This window comes from Dermacentor silvarum, chromosome 8, assembly GCF_013339745.2.
Source record: "Dermacentor silvarum isolate Dsil-2018 chromosome 8, BIME_Dsil_1.4, whole genome shotgun sequence".
Taxonomy (NCBI): Eukaryota; Metazoa; Arthropoda; class Arachnida; order Ixodida; family Ixodidae; genus Dermacentor; species Dermacentor silvarum.
Window position 1 is genome coordinate 117,514,737 of NC_051161.1, and position 21,161 is coordinate 117,535,897.

Here is a 21,161-nt window from a genome sequence, read left to right on the forward strand (position 1 = left end):
GGCGGTTGGCACCGCTGCCGAAATCACTTTAATTTGTATGGAATCCTCATACCCCAAACTCCATGATCGCCCTCTCATAAAAAGAGGGAAAAAAGGGCGCACCGATGAATCCTTCAAATTCTTTACAAAGAACACCAAAAGTTTTCCACGTTTCCACGTGATTCACTGTGAAAACACAGACAAAAAAGCGACAAACATTTCACCTTTCTTGGTGTCAAAATGTCTCACGGAGGTCATTGGAAGTGGCTACAAAGCCTCCAAGATGGCAAGTGGTGACCTTCTGATTGAAGTAAAATACAAAATGCAGTACGAGAAACTTGCAAACCTGGTGGCATTTGGCGATAAAACCATATCTGTTAGTGCACACCGAACAATGAACACCGTCAAGGATGTGGTTTCAGACGACGACCTCATGGATTTGACTGATGAAGAACTCCGGAATGGATGGAAAGAAGAAAACGTTATATATGTACAACGCATAAAAATCCGGCGCGACAACAAAGAACTACCAACCAAACACATAGTACTTACTTTTGGCTTTAGCACACTCCCGGATTCAATAGAAACAAGCTACCTCAAACTGCGTGTAAGACCTTACATTCCGAATCCGCGAGGCTGCTACAAGTGTGAGAGATTTGACCATGCCTCTCAAAGCTGCCGAGGACGACGAACTTGCGCGAAATGCACTACAAAAGATCACTCTGCTGACGAATGTACTGCGGAGGCGTTATGGCTACGGGCAGATTCCCATGGCTGAAGCGGTGCGCCAGAAAATGACATTTATTACACACTTGACGGCCTATACGAATTTAACGCCATGCCCTTTGGACTTTGCAACGCGCGGGCAACGTTTGAATACCTCATGGACAATACCCTGCGTGGCTTCAAGTAGTCTATGTGCATTTTTTACCTCGACGATGTTGTGGTTTTCTCACCTGATTTCCCGATCCACCTACTTCGCCTTAGACATGTTTTGACGTGTCTCACCAACGCTGGCCTGCAACTCAACCTCAAGATGTGCTGCTTCGACGCACGGTAGCTGACCACCTTAGGCCACACCGCGTCCAAACACGATGTTCTACAGGACACTGCGAAACTTCGTGCAGTCGCAGAGTTCCCGAAGCCTACTGATGTCAAAGAACTTCGCAGTTTTGTGGGCCTGTGCTCATATTTCCGGCGCTTTGCCCACAATTTCGCTTCACGGAGGCGGCAGAAGAAGCCGCGATAGCATTACCACTCGCCACGGTGCCGAACTCTGCGATCGTGATCAGCGACTCGCAGGCGGCAGTCCGAAGCTCCGCGCGTAGCCGCGTCTCGCGGGAAGCGGCCGGTATACTCCAAAGTTGTGAGGACAGGGACTCCACGTCACAAAATTCTACGGTCTTCCTCCTCAGGACCCCGCCAAACACCGACGTCCCGCTCGCGGGCAACTAGGCGGCGCACGCCGCGGCTCGAGGTCTCACTTGCCGAGCCGTGGCAGATTACTTGCAAACCGCCTTAGCCTCCAAGTGCGGGACGTCGGACCTGCCGGATCGAGACACTACGACAGACACGCTGCAACAACAACAATCACAATGGCTGTGGGGCGATCGACTGACCACCTTCAAAGACATAACACAACACTACAGACTCGAAAGACGCAAATGCCCACCACCGCTCGTTAAATTAAACAGGAAAGAGGCCGTAAACTAACGCTTACTACAAACAAACAGTTACCATAGCCCAGCAGTCTTACGCCACTGTTACCCGAGCGGCAGTCTTACGCCACTTATACCCGACTGATGCGTGTAAAGCGTGCGGACATAGAGCAACACTGCGATACTTGCTCTGGGAATGTGCCGGCAACAACGGTACTAAAACCGCCGCCGTTCGCGTGCCCATAACGGCAGGCGTTACTGGATTAAAGGAAGCCTCGAGCTCGCTAATTCCCGCCGTTGCCCCGGCTGCTGGGGCCGCCGGGGACCTACTCCATCGGCGTCGCCACCGCTGGGAGGCGGCCCTGAAACTTTCGGAGCTGGTGGGCCATCCGACAAGCCGAAGATGCCGCCCGCGTCGAAGGACTTTGAGCCGACACCTGAGGCCACTAAAAGCAAAGTGTCAGCTCTTTAAATAAAGTTTATTTCTTCTTCTTCGATCATGTCGCCCTATACCCAGCTGATACGCGGTGGCACGGAACTCTCTTCCTGTTCCCTTGCTACACTGCGACGCCAAGCTGTTCATTTCCCCATTTGTGATAAGCTGCTCCACCGACGCAACTACGCTCCCGACAGCCGTAGATGGCTACTAGTCCTTCCCTGCAGCTTAAGATCCTAAATATGTGCTTCTTTTCACGACGATCCGCAATTTGGCTACGCCGGAGTATTTAAGACTTACGAACGTATTCGCCATCGCTACTACTGGCGGGGAACGTACACTTTTGTACGAAAGTTTGTTCAGTGCTGCCCTGACTGTCAACGTCGCAAATTACCACCTTTACGCGCGTCTGGCGCCTTGCAGCCGCTTCCGTGCCCTTCCAAACCCTTCGATCGCGTCGGCATTGACCTCTACGGCCCGCTTTTCATGACACCGGATCAACTCCTCAGTGATAGAGGTCGCGCCTTCCTCTCCGAAGTCGTCGAAGCTCTGCTTTCGGAATACCACATTATTCAACGATCGAGCACGGCTTAACATCCGCAAACTAACGGGCTCGCAGAACGGTTTAACGGCACTCTCGGTCATATGCTCGCAATGTACGCGGCATCTGATCCTGGGAACTGGATCGCGTACTTCCTTTTGTAAGGTTCGCATACAATACCTCGATAAAAGCTACTATGGGATTTTCGCTTTTCTTCCTCCTATATGGACAGGAGCCATTGCATTCCATCGACACTCTCCTTCCATACCGTCCTGACACTTCCGAGTGCACACCTGAGTAAGAAGCTGCCCGACAAGCCGGAGAGTGCCGCCAGCTCGCGTGAACCTTTACGTCACAGGAACAACGGCGCCAGAAGGAAGGCCGCGCCGACTCACTTCCCAGCCCCACGTATGCCCCAGGGTCTCTTGTATGGCTGGCTGTTCCTTGCCAAACTCCTAGGCTTTCCTCGAAACTCGTTCGAAAGTACGAAGGGCCTTACCGCGTCTTGGAGCGAACGTCCCCGGTGAATTTTGTCATCGAGCCACTTTCTCTATCTGACCACATATGCTGGCCTGGACTTGACCTCGTCCACGTGGCGCGTCTCAAGCCCTACCATGACCCTCTGCCTCCAACCTCTTTGGTCGCCAGGATGGCTCTTTTTCTGCGGGAGCGATTGTGTAGAAGAAGATGCGCCTCCGTCCAGCAGCATCGCCAACGCTCGGACCTCTCAGCTCGCGCTGCTGATCGCTCGTGTCTTTGGAGATGCTGCCCCCACGCTGCCTCGCCTTTCCTTGAACTCGTGGCGTCCTTGAGCCGCAGCATGCAATTGTGCAAGGTGGCACAAGTCGGATGTATTCTTTAGTAGGTCATAGAACCTTTCCGCAATGGATAAATTTGTGGTGATAAGATCGCGGTTATCTACAACTCAGAGCACGAGCGACACTGTTGCTTGTGGACCAGCGCCTCTCGCTGTAACACCTGCCTCCGAGCCCGGTACGTATACCGTGTTTTAGTAATATAATGTGCCCCGACTGACGTTAGCCAAACTGTTACACGCAAAAAAATATTCAACTTGGTGCAAGACGCGACTGTAACATTTACGGCGTTCCGTCTTCTGACGACCGAACACCTGACGTCTTATAAACGTATTTTGCACCGCGTTTTTGGCTACTTCTTTTTTGTTAAACACCTTCGATTACGTTAAGTGGTACACACGGTTTAATTATGGGCACTCGCATACTGTAGTATAGATTAAGAATCGTGTGTAGACAAACCCATGTTGGAATCAATAAAATTGGCTCGGCTTATGCAGGGCTGTGCTTCTGTTGAAGAACCGTGGGCGGGAATCTATAAATACATTTCACCGTTTTGACGGGACACAGAAGGAAACTGGAGCGAAAATCTCGTATTAAAATCATCTATTATTACTATATGATTTTTTTAATTTGGTGGAGTATCATTTTTTCTACACTGAAACCGAAAACTTTGTGAGGCTTCGTGGACTAATTGTCTTTATTGCGACTATTCACTGTCATTTTAAGAGGTAATTATTAGGTTTACAACAATCGACCGTGTGCACATACAGTATAATATGTATTGTATATTTATTATTATACATATAAATTCCCTGATACGACGACGCTGCTGGATCCGGTGTATGCGAAACTGCGAGAAACAGCGAACGGCCGCCATATATTCAGGCACAGAATTTCAGTGAGCGCTGTTGCACACTAAAATATAAATGTAATATTTTAAATTGTTTATTTACAAAACACGCATGTTATATGACTTTATTAAACGTCAACAACATCATACCGTGTAGGTTGTGGCATTAAATTTTAAAATTTATTCGACGTCTTCCCATAAGTGCTGGTAGAAAGTAACCCTGGTCATTGAACCAACCGAATCGCAGACATGTACCAAGTGCTCTTCGAAAATTGTAATGTTAGGTGTGCGACTGCACTATTTTTTTACGTTTAGTTAGCATCATGCGGAAGGGGCTACAATCTAGGAATTTTGTGAGGTGGCGAGCGTACGTCTACAGTGATATGATCCCCCTACCCATCCAACCCCTTAGAGAGCGATGGAAGATGTTGCTGTCCATACCCGCCCTGGAAGACCAGCTTTAGCTCGTAACCAGGGGCCAGGCGGCGAGAACAGCTTATGGATTCCCGTGAAGTGGGAACCACTTCCATCCGGTGCATGCGCTGAAAAGCTCATGAAATAAAGTTTTTCATTCATTCATTCTACAGCGATAAAAACGGTTCCGTGCCACATGAGTGTTCCAGTGGTGATTTGAGCGACTGATGCGGCAAAAATTGCTCACTCCAGTAGCTCTATAGTTGCTCTTGAGGCTCAAGTATGAAACGGCCCTCAAAGAGTTCATAATAACGCGTGCTGACTGCACAAGTCTTTACTTAATACTCAATTCAAACAATAAGTTAACTAGTCATTTGACTGTGTCTGTCCAGACAATGCGAACATACACGATAGAACGGCTACGGCTGGGTCATCAAATCCCAAAAGACGCCCAGATATCCCTGTCATTGAGCATCATCGACCGCTTAAGACAACGAAGTTACCGCAGACGAATGAGCGTACTTGTCGGTACGAATGGTTGAACCCCTTCAACTGGCGGCCCTAAGACCAGGAACGCGACTGCATACTATGCTTTCACTGTACAATTGCATTTCACATCGCAACACGTCGGTACCCCGAGAGTCAGGATATGGCTTTTTTTAGCCACGGGGTTTCGTAATTGGAAGAAAGCAAACCAGAAGTTCAAATCTCATGAGAGTAGTATTGTTCATCGAAAATCAACAGAAATCATTGTCGAACGGCAACAAGGCGCTCCTGTGGTATCCCCACACGTTGAGCACAATATGTCCGAGCAGAAAAAAACCCTAGGAGTTCTATTTGTAATTGTGAGTTCACTGAAGTATCTGGCACGTACAGGCAGTGGTAAACAGGGTCACGGTGCGGACGTTAGGAACCTTATCTCATTATTGGAAGAGAGAGCAAACGACGTTCCGGAGCTAAAAGCGTTGCTAAAGCGTCGCGACAACTGGCTGGCGCCATCCATCCAAAATGAAATACTTGAAATACAGGCTCATATGGCGCAACGAGACATGGCTGACGAGATGAAAACAACCCCATTCTACGCAATTATTGCCGATTCGACTACTGCATCAAGCAGTTCGCTCGTTGTGTGCGCTGCGTGGATACACAATTTTTGTCTGTGAAGGAACGCTTTACTGGCTTATACAACCCGCCAGAATCCACAGCAGCAACTCTGGCGGCGTCTATTAAAGGCGTGCTCGTGAGGCTTACTTTCAGCATGCAAGACCTTCGAGGGCACTGTTTGGATGGCGTCGCTAACATGTCTGGCCGCCTACATGGGGTTCAAAAAACTTTGTCATGATGAACAACCTAAAAGCTACTACACTCATTGCTGCAACCATGCTTTGGATCTCGCACTCCCGGAGGTACCACTAAAATGCGACGCAATGTGCGAGGTGCTGACCATAGTAAAGGGCGCCTCGAATGCCATCTCAGAATCGGCCAAGAGAAAGTGCATGTACGTGGACATCGTGCTCGAGCCATGTCAGAACGCCGAGAGTAGAAAGGTTAATCGCTTAATTACTGCTCTGCCCAACACGCTGGGCGGTGAAGGTAAAGTCATTGTCACACCTCTGCGAAAACGCGGGAACTGCGAGCGAGTGCACCGAACTTTAAGAAATTCTAGCAAAACCAGGTGCTGTCGCGGACGGCAAAAGAGCAGCTTTGATTGGAGTGTCGAAGCGCATGAAAAGGTTCGAAACGGTGTTCTTTCTTACTGCTGCGATCAAACTGTTCGGACCATGTGAACAGCTTGCAAGGGCATTACAAAGTCCACAGTATAGCGCAGCCGGCGCCAAGAAGGCTGTGGAAATGTTGGAGAAGAGCCTTTCAGATCTCCGAACGCAGTATTTGCTCGACAAAAATTTCAAGGGGGCAGAATGTTGCACAAAGGGGAATGCTCAATAAAATGTCAGGCACACAGCGGAGAATGAGGAAACCGACTCGCAGGCTATGGAAACTCACAACCCGACAGCTCCGGCACAGCTTAGGCCTGACGGGAAGCTTAGACAAGGTTTTTACGCAATTGTAGACTGGGTGATCAATGAAGTGCGAAGGAGGCTTACATAAGGTGGTTTTGACATGCTCGTCACGCTGGAAGGGATACTTAGTGTTTCAGCATCAGGAAGCCCACCAATTTTAGAGAATTTGAAACAGCTGCTAGGGGTGCATGCTTGAGATTTTAACCTCGATCAGCTTCATATGCAGCTTCTGATGCTGCGAACTACTGCAGCAGACATACAGCCGTGCAGCGTGCAGTCCATAGGCAGAAAAATTGGCGAGGAATCCTCAGTTGTGCGCGACCTAACGGATCATATTGTGAGACTAATCGTCCAAATTATGACGATGCCAACATATGCAGCCAGCTCAGAGAGGTCTTTCAGCGGTCTACCGCGTCTGAAAGCATTCCTGCTATGCACAATGTCGCAATTAAGACTTACCCATCTTCTTCTTCTTCATGTGCACCAGGATGGAACTGCTGCGCTTTGTTTAGAGCGGGTTATCAAGGAGTTTGTTTTCAGAACGGCTGAAGGAAAATTAACTTTCGGGAACCCCGCAGAGGCGTCTGTGAGGTTCTACAGCAGGCGTTTTGTGAGTTGCGACATCATGTACCCGAGCACATGAGGGTTGGATCCTCCCTCGTGTAGCGGTGCGCGGCTGAGCCATGTCTGGGGAAAGGGGGATCCTGGGGGTTGAGCCGATGCCGGGTGTTTGGACCTTTAAGGCCCCCCGGCATAGGCAACACACCTCTTCCGCCTCTGTTTCACACAGACGGTACCCCTGGGCTGACTCACCCAGGGGAAATCGGCAGTTGCCTTTTTTGTCCTCCTCTTAAAATTGTCGTCTTTCTCTCTCACTTTCCATCTATCCTGTCTTCTTTTCACTTCCTTTTACTTCCAATTTCCCAGGCAGCTAGGGTTAACCTTGTGTGGGTAGCCAACCTTCGATACACCATATTTTGTTGTAGCAACGGTTCTTAATCTATACTACAATATGCGAGTGCCCATAATTAAACCGTGTGAACCACTTAACGTAATCGTAGCTGTTTAAAAAAAGAAGTAGCCAAAAACGCGGTGCAAAATACGTTTATACGACGTCTGGTGCTCGGTCGTCAGAAGACGGAACACCGTAGATGTTACAGTCGCGTCTTGCACGATGTTGAATATTTTTTTTCGTGTAACAGTTTGGCTAATGTCAGTTGGGGCACATTATATTGCTAAAACACGGTATACGTATCGGGCTCAGAGGCAGGTGTTACAGCGAAAGGCGCTGCTCCACAAGCAACCGTGTCGCTTGTGCTCTGAGTTGTAGATAACCGCGATCTTATCACCACAAATTTGTCCATTATGGTAAGGTTCTCCGACCTGCAAAAGAATACATCCGAGTTGTGCCACATTGCACAATTGCAGCTCAAGTTCCAGCGAAGGCGTTTTCTGCGAACAGTTGCTTAACAAATTTCAGGTGTCTGTTAATAAACTACACGCCTTAAATCTGCATGCTCATGACCCACGCATGCAAAAACCTTCCTAGCATATAACACTTTCGAGCACTTGTTGAGCAAGGTTTTTACAAAAGGAACAGTTGCTACACACCGAGGTAACTTTCACTAAATTTTTACTCGATGGAAGTTGCAGTTCCCAAAGACAGTGGATTATACGAGGTGATCATGTTTTATGTGCTACGGAGAGAGAGAAACAACTTTATTGAAATAAAGATCGTGCTTGGTTACTCTGGGTGGAGCCCCTCTTCCAGGGCCCCACTGGCTATTGCGGCGCGCCGGGCCAAGTCGAGGGTCGCCAATTGGCTTCCCAAGTCCAGTTCGGAGATTCGCGCCTCCCACGACCAATTGCTAAGTGTGTCGTAAAGTAGTGGCGAGACAGCGACTGCCGGACGCTGCGTGCATTGGTAAGTGATGTGTTCTAGTGCCGAGGTGGAGTCGCACCATGCACATCTGTCGCTGTGTTGGTCGGGAAACATTTTTTGGAGTTTTTGTAAGTGTGGGTAGGTGTTTGTCTGTATTCGGCACCAGTCCCTCACCTGTCGCCTGTTGAGCTTGGGGTGAGGTGGAGCTTTGGTTCGTCTTCCTAGTCTTTGTGCCTCAAGTATGTCTCTCGGTGTGCTCCCGGGTGTCGGAGAGGCGTCCGTTCGAGCGGTATGTATCGCGGCTCGCCCTGTTATACCTCGAGGCAGACGATCCGCCCGATCGTTGCCTTCCTTCCACTCCGGTGTGCGCGGGACACCAGGTTATCCCGCGGTCCATTTGGAGGCTTGGTGCTACTATGCAAAGGACCCCCGCCGCTAGAACTCCCCGAATGAAGAGCCGGCAGGCGTCTTGCGAGTCGGTGAGTATATAAGCTGACTGGCTCTTGGCCTCAGACAGACAAATAACTTTTATTCTGGTCCTGAGGAACTGCGCTCGGACGCCCCCATTTCAGGGGGAGTCGGTAGCAGTCGCGGGCCGCTCCCACAAAGGGACCGGAAGACCGTGGCCCTCCGCCCTCTCGCAGGCCCTCTGGACAGCCCGAATCTGAACCGAGAGGTCGCCCCTTTTAAAAGCTTTCTCCAAGTCCTCTGCGTTGTTGAACTCTGTGTCGCGTAACGCAGGACATTGCCAAAGCATATGAGCTAATGAGCAGTACGCGTCTCCGCAGTCCGGACATAGCGGTTCGATGTTGGACGAGAAGTGACTAAATCTGCCCCTCGAAGGGAAAGACCCCGTTTGGAGCACCCTAAAGGCCGTCGATTGCGATCGAGTGAGTCTAGGGTGAGGAAGTGGAAAAGCCCTCCGAGAAAGATGATAATGAGTCAAGATCTCGTGGAAAGTGAGGAGCGAGTCCCTGTACCTCCCGGCGTCCCCGCCTTCGAATCCGCCGTGACCGCCGCGGTGAGCGAAACCTCACGCATGGTCATGGGCAAATTCATTGGCGTTGGGAACATCGAGATGTACGTTGGCCCCTATGTGGGCCGGGAACCATTTTATGGTGTGAAACCCGGCAGCCCCCTCGCTGCCGAGGATGGCCGCTGCCTCCCGCTAGATAGAGCCGGAAGCGAAAGCCCTAGCTGCTGACCGTGAGTCCGGGAATATATTTGAACGCGACGGGTCCTTCATTGCTATAGCGATGGCCATTTGCTCAGCCACCGTTGCCGAAACATTTCGAACCGAGGCAGAACATAGGAGTTTGCCAGTATGGTCGACAGAAACCACTGCGAAGAAATCGGATTTCTCGTACTGGGCTGCATCGACAAAGGCTGCGAGATCCCGACTATCTGCAACCGATTTTAATAAAGAACGGGCCCGAGCTATGTGGCGCCGTACATTGCATTGCGGGTGGACATTTCTTGGAAGTGGAGCTACCGTAAACGTACCTCTGATTGAGGACGGTAGAGTCACTTTACGCTGGTTAGTGTCCGTAAGACCGCAGCCTATGGATTCCAGGATGCGCCTACCAGCCCGCGAGGACGATAGACGCACGACCTGAGCCATCTGCTGGGCCTCGATCACCTCCTCGAGTGAGTTATGCATGCCTAATTGTATGAGCTTCTCGGTGCTGGTGCTGATAGGAAAGCCTAGAACTCGCGTTATACTTTTGCGCATTAGTGCATCGATTTTTGTCTCTTCTCTTTTGGACCAGTGCAGCGCCGAAGCGACGTAATTAATGTGGCTCATGAGAAACGCATGGTAGAGCCGTATGAGATTGCTCTCGCTCAGCCCTCCCCTGCGGTTCGAGACCCTGAGTATGAGCCTAAGCATGTTCTCCGTCTTGGAGGTGATGCGGGCTATTGACTGTAAGTTGCCCCCCTTGGACTCCAATAGGAGTCCGAGGATCCTGATGGAGTCTACCCTGGGGATCATCAGCCCATCCCGTGTGTATAGAGCTATGGGAATCTGCTCTAAAGGAGTGAAGTTCCTGACTCCTTGTCGTGTGGGTCTGTACAGTAATAACTCGGATTTAGCCGGTGATAGGCTCAGGCCCGAACCGACTAGAAAGTTCTCCGTGATGTCTAGTGCCTGTTGAAGCGCCTGCTCTACCGCGGCCTCGGACCCTCCCATGCACCACACGGTGATATCGTCCACGTAGAGAGCATGGTTAGTCCCGCGCACCATGGCGAGTCGCTCCGAGAGGCCCTTCATGACAATATTGAAGAGTATAGGAGATATGACTGCCCCCTGTGGGGTGCCTCTCGCTCCCAAGGTAAATTCCTCGGATTTGACTTGACCGATCTTGATGGTAGCCCTGCGATCCCTCAGAAAGGAGCTAACGTACGCGCGGAAATGTTGTCCCAGCCCCATATCCGAGACCGCCTCAAGCACAAACTTGTGCGAGATCTTGTCAAAAGCTTTGGCCTGGTCTAGAGCTAGTATGCCTCTAGTATCCCTGGTGTAGTTGTCAATAATCTGTGTCTTTATAAGGAGCATGACATCCTGTGTGGATAGTGCAGGTCTAAAGCCCGCTATATAGGCACCGGGCGCGGGATGAATTTGGACCGGTGGCGCCTTCATGCGGCTGCGCCGCGAATGTATGGCATGTGGCGGCCGGGCCGCGCGCAGCAGGCGCTGCCTTGAAACCAAGTCTGATCAAACATGTTACGTTTTATTGCGATAGCAATTATATGGACACTTCAACCGGATTTCTGCCGTCGGCGTCGCCGTCGCCGTGAGGTTCCGTATAGATAAAATCTTCGCCGCGCGCCGTATGCCCCAGAGGCAGCGTGCGGGGACGCGCGCTATCACGGAGAGCGAACGCACTCAATCTCCCACGCGCAAGCAAGGAAGCGGAAAGCCAGCGCCGGAGGGAGCAGGGGGGGGGGGGGGCATATCTCTGCCAACAACCGCGCTCGTCGCTCGTCCGCACAGTCTCTTATCTCTCCCACGCGCAAGCAAGGAAGCGGGAAGCCAGCGCCGGAAGGAGCGAGGGGGGGGGGGGGGGCGCACTTCTACGCTGCCAACAACCGCGCTCGTCGTTCGTTCGACCGCACCGTCTCTTATCTCCACACGGCTCTGACCTTTATGGGCATTCGCCGCTCAGTTTCCGTTGAAGCGATAGACCGCACGTACCTTCGCCCGCTGCCAGCGTTTTGACAGTCGTTGGCTGCAGTCATTCAGTGTGATCTATTCATGTTTGTTTGTGCGCGCTCACACCACGCTTGTTCATTCAGTTAGTAATAGTCGGGCCACATTTTCCAACGCACGCTACACATGCAATGCTGCCCAGATCGGCAGTGCGGCACTACAGGTGTGTCCCTTCGCACGCGCTGCCCACGGTAAGCGCTTCTCATCAACACCACCGTTTCACACGCGCCTTCTCGTGGTCATCGAGTCTCTCTTCATGTCGGTCTACTTACGCCGCAGCACACCTGCTTACTTAATCCAGCTCATGTTTACTACAATTCAAATTGCTACCAAAGCCGCTCACCTTACTTCGTATGACATTGCTGTATTGCTATCGCATTCATCGCTTCGCCCTTAGGGCGAAACTGTGACATTTTTTGGGTGCACCAACAGTTACTGAAACATGACTGAAACTGGCTAGGCCATTAAATTCAATCGTTGTTCATCGCGGCATCGCGTTTTTCAGGCGGAAAGTCTGTATATGTGCGGTTTGTAGGCAACAGCACATACAGTGCTCAGCAATAACGCGATACTCGAATCGCATAGTCACCAGCGCTTTTTGCACTGACTGTAAGCGCTGGGGACGCCAAACTGATGCATTGTGGTGTAGAGTGATAGCCAGAACCTTAGTAACGCATTATGACTGCATTTGGTCCCACGCCGCTCACCTGTGGCGCGAAAAAAAAAAAAAAAAAAAACGGCGGCAGCCGCGCGCTGCCAGTACTTCAATCGCTGGGCACTGTACATTTCCGACGCTGATCTGCTATGGTCTAGTTGTTCTAACGTTAATAAAAGAGCCGTTCATACGCAAGATCTTCGTGTCCCACTTGCCTGTCTTCGCCTCCGCAGTGTAACGGCTCCGGAGCTTGAGCACCGAAGGCGAACACTCAGATTTGTAGTTATTTTACCGTCTTATCGGTGTATCAGTCTTTCTTTTAATGTGCATTTTCCTTCGTAGAAATTCCATACTCTGGTTGCGTCCGGCACACGACTGTGCTGTGCATCGACGGCGAACGCCAACGCAGTGGCGTGTTCACACTCGCCGCCACCGACGGTTCCCGTCGCGCTAAGCTATATAAAATGGGCCGTGACTGAAGATTGGGCTAGTTTATAAGCAATTAAGAATGGGGAAGCTTTGCAAAGATAAAAGAACTACAACGGACAGAGAAGGACTGACACATGTCTCTTTTTTTTTCTCCATAATTTTTGTGTTCTTCGCCTATTTACATGATTAAATACGCGAGAATGTTAACGCGCACAGCAAAATAACATCTGGAATATAACTGCTGGAGTTCCACGTGTTATGTTGCCGCGGTGAGCTCCGTTCGCGTGGTGCATTTGCATCGCAATTTGCGCTCGTTTTCTGCTTTATATACTACCTGATACCAGGAATGTGATCTGCCTCGTACAAGTGACGACCTTTCTCAGAAGCAGACACACGAAAATGCGTTTTCCGGTGCGTCAGCCCTTAAAAAAAGCAGTGCCAAATCACTGGAAGCACCGAGCGCCTTCGTCCCGTCGTCTGCTTCACATGCCAGTGCTTTGACAGCTACCGTTCGCGGCGCTGTTCGCCAGCATATCGCCGGCGCGCCGCTGGCGTCTTACAACGGCCGCCCGGTGCCTATAGTGTACCGGGATACCCGATTGTGAATCGCATGTTCAGCCACCTTGCCCTAGAGCACTGCACGGGCTCGGGCTTACCCGAAAGCCCGGGCCCGGCCCGGCCCGTGGGCCGGGCCAGGCCGGGTAGAGGAGTTTTTTCACGGGCTCGGGCCGGGCTCGGGCCGGGCTCGGGCACGGCGTGTGCTTTTTGACCCGGGCCCGGGCCGGGCTCGGGTTTTTTGACGCGGGCCCGGGCCGGGCTCAGGCTTTCTGCGAGTTATTATCGGGCTTCTCAACTCTGAAAAACATGTATTTTTCGGTCTCGGGCCGGGTTCGGGCCGGTTTCTAGTCGGGCTCGGGCCGGGCTCGGGCCGGGCTCGGGCCGGGCTCGGGCTTAAGATAAAGGGGTGGCGGGCCGGGCCGGGCGGGTAACGTAGGTTATTTCCCGGCCCGGGCCGGGCCCGGGTCTCGCCATAAAAGTTTTGATCAGGCTCGGGCGGGCCGGCCATTGTAAAAACGGGCCTGGGCCTGGCCCGGGCCGCAAAAATCGGCCCGTGCAGTGCTCTACCTTGCCACACAGGACGTAAGCGAGATGGGCCGCATGTTCTCTGGCGCTAGAGGTTTACCTGGCTTTGGGATGAGCACAACCGAGGCCGTCTTCCAGGATTCGGGGACCAGCCCCGTCTACCAGATTTTATTGACTTCCTCAGTGAGCTTTTCGATGGATCTACCGTCCAAATTGCGTAAGAGCTTATTTGAGATCCCATCCGGGCACAGTGCAGAGCGCCCGTTGAGCTCATGGAGGACCTCCAGAATTTCAGGTTCCGTAAAAGGTGCGTCCAGCTCCTCAACCAGTCCCCCCCGGTAACGAAGATAGTCCGCATCCCCGGAAGGGCCCAGCGGAAGATATCTGTCCGCTAACCCCTGCAGGAGGGCCTTTACGGACACCCCCTTTGCCTTTTGGCTATGAACGATTCTGTCAATAGCCAATCTCTGATTTCCCTTGGACTGCGACTCATCAAGTAATTGTTTGAGGAGGTTCCACTTGCCTCCCACTCTCATCTGTCTGTCAACCAAAGAACATACTTCGTTCCACTGCTGTTTCGACAGTTCAATAGAGTAGGCTTCAATCTCGCGATTCAGCTGCGCAATTTTTTTTCGAAGCCTGCGATTTAATCTTTGCGTCCTCCATCGGGCTAGGATGGAATTCTTGGCCTCTAAGAGGTGCGCGAGACGCGCATCCATTCGATCAACCCTCAGCTCCGTTTTGACAACCTTGGTCGCAGCATTAGCATCCTCCTTGAGCCTTGCAAAGAGGCTGTCTAAGCTGTCATATTCATCCTGGTCCTCCTTTCGCAATTTCCGAAAGGCATCCCTGTCCGTCACTTTAAATTCTTCGAGGGGAGCTGCATTGACTGCTAGGGTAATAGCCAATATGAAGTGGTCGCTACCTAGGTTCTCTTGTAAGTTTTGCCACCCGGCCCCTGGGACGTTCTTGACGAACGCCAAGTCCGGAGTTGTGTCTAGGGCCACCGACGTGCCAGTTCTCGTCGGGTATTGCGGATCCGTAATAAGTTCCAGCGAATAGTCTGATATCGCCTTTAGGAGATTGTTACCCTTGGGGGATTGCCTATGGTAGCCCCAAGCGTCGTGCGGAGCATTAAAGTCTCCCGCTACCACGATGGGGGCTCCCTTGGCTAGAGCCACCGCTTTTGCCATGATAGAAGCGAACGCCTGCCGGTTGTCCGACGGCGAGCTGTAGACATTCAGGATGAAAACGCTGTTTTTGAGCCAGCTGTTGGGGATGATTTCGACCATAATCACCTCCGCCCTGGTTTTGCCCAGTTGTAATACGTGTTCCTGAAAGGAGTTTTTTCTTGCGACCAAGGTTGCCAAACCACGCTTCCCCTCCTCGCGCACCGAGACGACTCGATAGCCCGGGAACGTTAGTGCATCACCGAGAGTTTCCTGTAAATAATTACGTGCGGTTTGACCGCCTGGGAAGCAACAAACTGCTTTAGCGGAGCGCTGCGCCTTTTGAAACTAGAGCAGTTCCACTGCCACACGGCCAGCTGATTAGTGTTGTCCGCCATGATTACTGTTCTCAATTAGCCACTCCCTTATGGGGTTCACTTCTACAGTGCCTGAAGGTGAGTGTGCAATGCTCGGGCCTTTCGGAGGCGAGCGTGCAGTAGCTAGCGCTGCCTGCGTACTTTCAGGAGACGACACTCTTTTGAATAGGGTTGTCATGCTATCAGCAAGTTGTTTAATCAATTGCTGCATGCTTTCCAGTGCCTTGCTGTTTCCAGTGTTTCCAGTGCCATGATTGAGCGTGGCGGCGAAAGTCCGGCGAGGCGACGGCTTCGGCGTAGTTCTTGTGCTGATGGCTCCGTCGTAGGTCGTGGGAGTTACCCAGCACAGCTCCACCAAATGTTACACACGAGGTGTTTAATGTCGAACCCGATGAATCTCGTTGAACCGAGCGTTTCGAGCGCGGTCCCGAGGCAGCTTGGCTCACGTCGTTCTCCTCTTTCTTGCCCCTGGTTGTCTGCGCGGCAGCCGTGGTTCAAGGCAAGAGCTCGTGACACTTATTACTTAATTCTTTGCTATTGCCCCGCCGCGCGCAGGTCTGGTAAAAATGTTAGAGTTTAATCGTAGCAGAATTAGGTTTTCTCGTACATTCAAATTACAATCCGACGGCGAATCCAGCGCCGAATGGTAAAGTACGATTTTTCTGACGGATTTCACTGTGAGAAATTGAATTTTTGTTCACCAAAACCTTGCACCACGTGGAGGGCCTGCGCGGTCGATGTGGTTGGATGATTTTCTCCGCCACCCGCGCTCACACGCCGGTTTCCGACGGCGGATTTTCTGCGACACGGGGCCCTGAACGCTATCGCGTTAAAAAACTCGGTGCAAAATCCGTTTATAAGACGTGGGGTGCTCGGTCGTCAGAGTACTGAATGCCGTAGATGTTACAGTCGCATCTTGCAGCATGTTAAGTATTTTTTTTCGTGTAACAGTTTGGCTAACGTCAGTTGGAGCACATTATATTACTAAAACACGGTATACGTACCGGCCTCGGAGGCAGGTGTTACAGCAAGAGGCGCTGGTCCACAAGCAACCGTGTCACTCTCTGACCTGCAAAAGAACACATCCGACTTGTGCCACCTTGCACAAGTGCAGCTCAATTTCCAGCGAAGGCGTTTTCAGCGAGCAGTTGCATCACGAATTTCAGGTGTCTGTTAATAAACTACACGCCTTAAACCTGTAGGCGTATTACTCACGCGTGCAAAACCTTCATAGCAGATAACACTTTCGAGCACTTGTTGAGCAAAGCTTTACAAAAGCAATAGTTGCTACACACCGAGGTAACTTTCACTAAATTTTCGCTCGATGGAAGTTACAGTTCCCCAAGACAGCTGGTTATACGGGGTGATCATGCTTTAAGTTTTACGGAAATTTACAGACAACAATCATGTTAGCAATGGAAGGCGGAACGCTGCCCTGGCTCCGCTGCAGAGCAGACTGATCGGAGTGCGACGTTGTGACCGCTTGGAATGGTCGATTTTGCAGCTAAGTGCAGTGCGCGTATTTTGAGATCATTTTACCTTCCACCCTTGGTCCCCGTATGCACCAGCAATGCCGTGAAAGTGCGAAAATGGTTCCGCCGGCGGGGGCGCCACCGGTGCGCACGCATGCCTCTATATACTATCGCAATAAATAATCAACCCTGACTGTCGAGCTCACCACGCAATAACATGTGGTACTCAAATAAGATTGCCGCTATAAACATCGCCATTTAACCGCACGCCAGTACAAGAGCCTAAGAGAACTCATGAAGTCTAGCGCTCACCAAAAATCACAGCCGCAATCCAGCGTTTTCCGTTGTCCACCCAAGCGCTGCCGACCCGGCATGTGGGGAGGAAAGCGAGGATAGCACTGTGGAAAGGGCGCGAACAGGAGAGAAATCTCTCCTATAGCAGGCGGCAATCTGCACCGTTCTCCCCCCTCGCTTGCTTAGCATGACGCCACTAAGTCGCCGGGGATGGTAGAAGCGGAGCAAGCTGAAACTTGCTTTAACGAGAACTCCTTGGAAGTAGCCTCCTCCGCAATGTGCAGTGCGGGGCGCGAAAGCATCCCTCGGGTGGTTCTCACAGCGGAGAAGGAAAGCGCGCCAGGCCGCGCTTTGTCTGCGGCCGCGCGTCGCGGCAAGGTACGACCACGGAGTAAGATAACACAGGAGCGCCGACTCCGCTCGTCTGCAAGGGACACATTCTGAAACGCCGGTTCCTGCTTCACAGCGTGTTCGCCAGATGGCACTAGGAATGAAGAAAAACTCTGCAGCGGAGAGGCGGGCCCAACAAACCGAAAGTGCAAAGGCGCGGGGACTTTCTCGCGGCACCTGCTTGCCTATCCGTTTTGTAGCCTGCTCCGCGCACGCCCTGACGCCTGTAGCGCACATAGCTCTTGCGGTTCACGGAGTGACGTTAGCAGGAGAAACAAGTCATGTATCATTTTATTTAATTTTATACAGGCCAAATGCAGGGCATTTGTCAGGTGGCCTACATGGAACTTTACAAGGCACGGGAACAGAAAATAAACAAATTACGGAAACTAAGACGGAAAGAAAATCTATAGCAAATTGTAAGGCGTATTAACGGCAGTTCGGGTGGTCTCAAGCAATGACAGACGACAGCGAAAAGAAGTTTTTATGCAAAAGCTGACGTTTATCACTCTGAGCACCCATCAAGTGCTAAGATGCTTCGCTTGCTTCTTTGTTTCTCGCGGTACTTTTCGTGTCGCCTGGTTCTTTTGCGAACAGAATCACCACATTCTCATTAAACGTAATTGGGAATTCCTGCTAGTGTTTCCTGCTCGTTATTTCACAAGAAAAGCTCCGATTATGTGTCTGCATAACTGGGGGAATCATCTCGAAGGCAAGGCTGAGAATTTACAGGGTAGCCAGCCCGTATTTACACTGGCTAACCTCCTTGTCTTTCTTTCCCTTTCTCTCTCTCTACATTACGGCATGTCTCTGGACAAGGAAAGGCACCTGCATTGTGTGTAGTTGTAGACAAATTTAAATTGAGCTCCTCTCGTCCTTCCGCATTGGCGTCTCCTGGTTCCTCCTGGCATTCAGCATCATTGAGTTACGCCAGGCTTCCCTAAACAAATTGAAGGAACTGCTCCGTTTCGAAGTCGAGGCACTTTCATTACATCTAGTAGGACATCGCCTTTGTCTTTGCTGAAGTAACTATCAAAAATAAGCTGTTTCTTGAAGTGTCGTGCGCATATTTTGTCCATTGCGCTAAGCCCTCGCTCATTTCAGGAACTTTTTGACGCCACTGGTGCAGTAGTTGAACATCACATGGCGGAGCGAAGAGCGAAAACTTCTCGCGTCCTTTGCCATAAGCAGATTTACAGCCGGGAACAAAACACTGCCCTGTTGCTCAGTCTCTTCACGCTCAAGTATCAAGATACCTTGTTCCGTCAGGCATGAATTAACATACTGCAGACATGGTAAACAAAGCGAGGAAGACGAAAATTTCGCGCCTTCGCTTCCGCGCAGACGTAGAGGAGGGAAAAACAAGTACTTCTGATGTGTCTTTTTGTACAGCATCATTTATCATCTGTTTCCTCTAAAGACATCTAAAAATATTTCGTATGCGTGCATAAAAGCGCTACCGCGTGTATATTTGCGCTTTTATTATTTGTGCGCATACATTTTTTGTGTTTGATTGCTGTCAAATTTAGACGGCCGAGGGTCCACGTTTGTAGCAGACGACACGCTCTACGGGTGCCGCGCTGCCGGTCTCCGCCACTAAGCGCATGCGCACATGGAAGCAAGCTGTTGAGTGTTTTCCACGCGCCTCGACAGATGGCGCTACGCGATGTCTAATTTACGTTACACGGTTTGTCCCGAGCGAATGCGTTGCGCGGCAGCGGAGTCGGCGCTCCTGTTTATCTTACTCCGTGGGTACGACATGGAATCCTCGCTGAAGAATCGTACTGAAATTGAGTCCTTACGGGGCCGCTATGCTGAAAGAAAAGGTGGGCCCATTTGCTGTAGTATCAGCCAGTGCGTTGCCGATAGTGCCCGCTATCAAAAGTTGGGGGAGGTAGACAAATGGCGCACTTTGCCGCCTCCCCCACTTTAGACAGTGGGGGAGGGGCAAGTGCCCCCCCCCCTCCCCGGTAGATACGCCTATGCTTACTGCATGTCGCACTTTTCCGGGAACAGTCACCGGCAAAGTGCACAGTGTTGCTCAGAGGTGATGGCTTCTTTGCACACATAAGTAATCAATTGGTTAGCGTTGTTCGCTACGAACCCAACATGTCTATATTGTGAGGAAGAACATCGTCAGGCCGAAAAGGGACGTCGCCATCGTGTGGCTCGTACCCAGTTCGCTCTTTGGCTACGCCCTACCCGCTGGTGCTTCGTTTATCGCTGCTGCTTTACCACCCGATAAACCCCCTTTACAATTGGTGGAGGTGCTGGGCACAACAAGAAATCTGGAACTTCACAACAGGACACTACAGCCCATCTTCATTATGCCGGAAGAAGGACCACCACAACCACAACCCGCTGCCCCGGTGACTACCCTCGTTTGCCCTGGCCCATTACGTCAACGCGACCCACCCACCTTCAGCGGTACTAGAGTGTACTAGACGATGGTCGAGTGGGCCGAACGCCGATCTCCCGCTAATGCGCCGCGTGTGGAAAAATTGTGCGAGGGCGCTGCTAGCGAAATGGATTGTGGTGGAGACGCGCTCCGCGGCATATTCAGCGTACTTTCGCTGCAAGCGCTGAGGCCGATTGCGCATTGTACGCTCTTGAAATAGTGCTTCATTTCAACTGCCAATGTATGTTTACACCATTTGCCACACATATATATATTTGAGGCATGGATTAAACAACGCGATAGAAACTTTTCCCAGGGATGTATGTGTAGCGGTTCCGCATACAAGTTCACAATAATTCAAGTGGGACATAAAAAGAGAATTAAAATGCAGCTTTTTTAATTTTATTAAGTAGGATATTATTATTACAGTATAAGAAACTAATAAACGAGAGGCGGCCGAGCAAACGCAAGTGGCATGCGCATCCCACAGCAACTTCTCCGCAAACCAAACACCGACTGTTTTGAAAGCTGACACAAAGTCTATATCATTGGAATGAAATCTCAGACTCAGAACACAGTACTTTTTTACCTTTCGGACGAAAGATCATAGCTTTTGTTCTCGCCACATTGATTTGTAAAGCATTAATATGCGGCCAACACTACAGCATGAGAAGCATTTCATTAGCTTTTCTAATTAATTAATGAGGATACTTACCAGCAAAAAATGCGCTGCTGTTGCCGGCATATATAACATAATAAGCATCATAATAAGCACTTCCGACAATATTCTATAAATTAAACTATAAAAGCCCCAGTATACTCTCCTGCAGTACCCCTGACGTAATTCGTAGCAATGGCGATGAATGACCGTTGACGCTAACATACTGACAGTGCTGTGACAGATAAGAACCTACGATTTCGAGAGCACGTCCTCTGATTCCATAGTTTTGGATCTTGGCAAGAAGTACGTGATGACTTATACTGTCAAAAGCCTTCTTAAAATATATGAATGGGGCTAATACTATGTCTTTCTGCTCAAAAATTTTATTAATGAATTTTTTTGTGCAAGAACTGCCGTTTCCGTAGATCT